We start from the raw sequence: 5,000 nt of genomic DNA, 5'->3' as shown, positions 1-5,000 counted from the left end.
TCTGTCAACAGTATATACTTTCTCCTAAGTAATTCAAAGGAGGTAGATCTAAAGGTAGATTAATACATAACATGTGTGCATGACCATTCCGCCCTTAAAAAAAACTATATAAGATGTTCATGTTCTATGTAATATTAACTAGATATAGAAAAAATACATATAGCCACACATATGGAATAATATATAGTGATAATATAAACGACTTTGTTGAGTCGTCATGGTTACCTTGCATAAAAACAACAACAACAACAAAAGGATAAGTGAATTTACAGATAAGATAAATTGTATATCATGACAGACCTTTCCTATCTTTCCTAACTTAATAATATTTATAAAAAATACCTATAATTCGTTACCTGTAATTGGTAACATTTATTCTCTTTTTTATGATAAATTTAGTATAAAGATTCACGTTTAAATATTAGAAGTAATATCAAAGAAGGAACACTTTGGTAGAATACAGGAATATTTTATATTGTTATCAAAGAAGTAGAAAGACTATTAATAGCTTTTCTTAGTAAGAATAGTATCACATTACCAACTCACTGCCAATTAAGTTATATTTTTCACTCCATGAATTTATCTTTTTTACGTATTAAAGTTAAGAATCATCAAACAAATATACCATCGAAATGTGTATCATTTCTAAATTTATCAGAACGTAAACAACATCATTAAAAGCTTGATAAAAAAGATATGTGTAGACTAAATGAGAATCCACAAGGAAAAGGGCAAAGTGATTCTTATCTGGAATTCTAGCGGAGAGATATGGAGGAAAAGTTTATCATTAACAGTAAAAACCTTTTTGTAATATTGATAGTGATGATAATCTTGATATTAGTGGTAAGGATAACGATAATGATAATGATGAGATTGTAATGATGATAATGGTTACAAAGATAATAATGATGATGGTAATTATTATAACAATAATGATAATGATGATAACAATAATAACAATACTACTACTAGCACAACCAAAACAACAACAATAACCCAAAGATAAAGATAATAATAATGACGATAATAACAATGATAATACTACTACCATTCTAATAATAAGAATATTAACACTAATGAAAATAATGCTAATAATGTTATCAGCCATAAACGTTCTAACATTCTCGAAGAAAGATATACCAAGAATCTTATTTTAAACTACTAGATACGTAAGTGCAAGTCTGTATTTGTTATATAATAGTTTTCTAAACACCTAACTAGTGCTCTAGGCTCCCTGAACCCGTTAGGCTTAATCATATCAGTAGGTCGGCCATTTTATCTATGGTAACCAGTTCTAAAGTTTATCTCGAAAAAAAGGAATATTTAATAATAAAAGTAATTAAGGTCGGTCTATGATCTGTTTTCGAAAGTGATTCTGAACTTTTTTTTCTTTTTTTTTATGAGATTGATCTTTGTTCATGGCAGATATACGCGCTCATACCAGTTAGTAAATAAATACTAAATAAATAAATACTAAATAAAGCGCTCATACCAGTTATTACAAGTAACCTGAAGTTACTTGTTTAATTAGTAAATATAGTGCTTTGCATTCTTATAAGAGTGTAACTGACAACCTCTTGTAAAGATTGTGGTATCTCTCGTGGTCATGATTTGTTAAAGGAAAACTAATGAAAAATTGGTCCTTGAATTCTCATATAAGGGTCAAAATCGGGAGTGAAATAGGTGCAAATACCTAATATTTACTTAGAAAAACTGATTGGTTGAAATAATTATCTGACTGGATGATTAGCTAATTTAGCTCATTTAAACGTGTTGTATTGGAAATTTTAGATAGCCAGACTTCAATAACAAATTCCAGTATTCAGTTCATTATATTGTTTCCAATATTGATAAGTCGGTTTGATGGTTGTAGATACCCAAGATAGTGTATATAGAATCCAAATACTTAACAATCACGTTATATAAAGTGTATTTGAACACTCAAAACAAGCTAGAAATAAGAGGGCCATTACAAACAAAGCCCCTTAATTTATGGCTGGTCGACTTTCATTTCCAAAACTTATCAAAATTTGATATTAACTCTGATTTTTTATACATAGCAATGGCTGAGCTATTTTTGAGATCATAATCCGAAGCGGAGGTGATGTATGTTGTCTTCTTTTGCTTGAATTGCAAGCAAAACACGAGTCAGAAAAGTTATTCTTTGATATAAATGCACTCCTGTTACTTAGAGGTAGAGTTAGACAAACTCTTTAAACTAATAGATCTTCTAAAAACATATGGCTTTGCTTAACTTAAATGTATTTGCACCTTATTCCTCTGCAACTCCTAATCTTATGCCTGGCTGGATTATAAATTGCATGTTCTTTCCTTCAAAGAAATTAATCATCAAAGTTATTTCATTAATATAGATACATCAATAGACACGTATTTAGGATAATAAGTACATTCCTTTGTTAGTTATGCGTGAAAAAAGAACGAGAATACATAACTACAAATAACATAATTCCTTACATCAACTTGCAATATTTCCCTTCAAGTAAACAAACCAGACAACTTGCAACATCGCACACTAACGAAGAAGGTGAAGAGATGCACGGCTCCTGTGACCTTTCGCTCTTCTTAAAGATTATTCTCGGATGCACCAACAACTAGTATTTTCCTCCTATTTTGTTGGTATGTTTGTTTGTTGTTTGTGTCAACGCCCGGCTTCGTAAATAAACATGATGATGGCACTAGTCTCTCTGTAATGCTGGATATCAATAATTCGGTGTTTGCTGATGCTTGTCTTTTAATGCACGTCCCGTTTCGTCATGCTATATTCTCTTGCAATCTTTCGCTGGTGTTGCCCTTCTGAGAATTCTGATTTCTGAAAATAGCTATTACACAGTCGGTATTTTTTTTTTTTTTCTCTCTCTCTTCCTTGGCGGAGGTTTGATAACTTAGTATGATATCCCATGATAATGCTATATATATAACACACGCAGCGATAGAATACAATGAAAGAATTACGAATTACACCGCCAGATATTCGACAACAGTTGATGGCAAGGAATGAGTGCAATAACTGAAGTTGATGTTATCGCAACCTCGGTCCAATCAAGTGCCAGTCTTCCATCCCCTGAGAGTGATTAAGAGTTCATGCGCAGGACCTCGAGTCTTTTTTTTTCCTGGCAGGAGTCAGGAGTCTCGTTCGAGGTTATTTTCAGTTAGCGTTTATCCCAGACGAGGATTCCTCTATTTTCCCCCCTTTGGATACTCCTTGTGCTCTCTCTATTTGGCGTATCGGGTTTATTTGGCTGTGTTTTTTTATTTTTTATATCCTGTTGCTAGTTATCTGTGCTAGTGAAGTTCTCTAAGTGAGGTGCTACGGTTAGATCACAAGGAAACGACTGATTTCTGAAATTTAATGTCTGAAATACTTTCCATGGCGTGGGGTGTTCCTACTTGTTTTCCCTGATGTTTTTTTGTTTGTGTTTTCGACGAGGGTCAGGTGGACGATCAAGCGTTGTTGTGTGTGACCTTGTTGGATCTTCTTGCGTCACGCGTTTTAGGAGCGTAAAACAACGCACACGGTGTAATAGAAAACAGAGTGAGGTATATATGAACTTTTCGTCCTCCACAAGTTCCTCCGAAGGTCAACTTTTTTTTTTAAATAGCTATCATCAACCTAAGTTCCTATTTGCAACACTGGACAGGACACTGCTGCAACACGTGGGTGGGGTTTCCGCTGACTTGGCACTCAGTGTAGTGTCTAGGTTTTAGGGCATGGGACCTTCTACCCAAAGCTAGTCAATAGAACCTTCTATTATCCTGAATATATTGCTTTTATGTGTCCTTTCAACCTCCATCTTCGCTCCTCTCACGGAAGAGGGAGGACACGGAGGAGGGAGGACACGGAGGAGGGGACACGGCATTGATTCGTGATAATTAGTCCGAATTGAAGAGCAATATTCTCTCAGTTTGCTGGTTTTCCCTCTTCACGGGCTGGTTCCTCCGCGATTGTGCATGTGCCAGTGGTCCTGCATTCTCGATTTTCAACAGCGTTTGCTCCTTCGGAATTGTTGTGATTATATATGGAATGAAATATGTATATATATATATATATATATATATATATATATATATATATATATATATATATATATATATATATATATACACACACACACACACATATATATATACACATAGACATACATATACATATATATATATATATATATATATATATATATATATATATACATATAGGCCTACATATATATATATATATATAAATATATATATTTGATATATATATATATATATATATATATATATATATATATATAGAGAGAGAGAGAGAGAGAGAGAGAGAGAGAGAGAGAGAGAGAGAGAGAGAGAGAGACAGAGAGAGAGAGAGAGACGGAGACGGAGACAGAGAGAGAGAGAGAGAGAGAGAGACAGACAGACAGAGAGAGAGAGAGAGGGAGAGAGAGACAGAAAGAGAGAGAGAGAGAGAGAGAGAGACAGAGAGAAAGCTATACAACTAGAGAGCAAAAATCATTCTGACGATGCAAATTCTGTGCAAGAGTACTGAACCTGCAACATCTCAGTCACACATGCAATGTTCGAAGGTACATTAACCCATGCATCTGTTTAACATAACCTTTTACACCATAAATCATTCTTTATTTCTTTTTGGGTGATTTTTCTCCCCTGTAAATCACGGAAAAGCATCTGCATTAAGAAATTTACATAGAATTGCGTAATGCATTTATGTTGACGAATCTTCCTCGAACTTATATATAATAAAGAAAAATGTTACTTTGTTCTGTTGGGTCATGTAAGATACGGGTGCTTGTCACTGTTTTTTATTTATTTATTTATTTTTCTTAGCAGCTAGATAACCTGAAATACTTCCTAGAAGATACACTTCACTCTGTGGTGAAATTAGCCCCGTTAACTTGCCGCTAAATGATTGTGGTAATTGATAAATCTGCTTTTGTTCATATAACCTGAAGGTGTATAAAAAGATTTGTTTCGTCTGGGAATGT

This window comes from Penaeus japonicus, unplaced genomic scaffold, assembly GCF_977035675.1.
Source record: "Penaeus japonicus unplaced genomic scaffold, GWHDUDI00000001_assembly GWHDUDI00000013, whole genome shotgun sequence".
Taxonomy (NCBI): Eukaryota; Metazoa; Arthropoda; class Malacostraca; order Decapoda; family Penaeidae; genus Penaeus; species Penaeus japonicus.
This window is presented reverse-complemented; position numbering follows the sequence as displayed.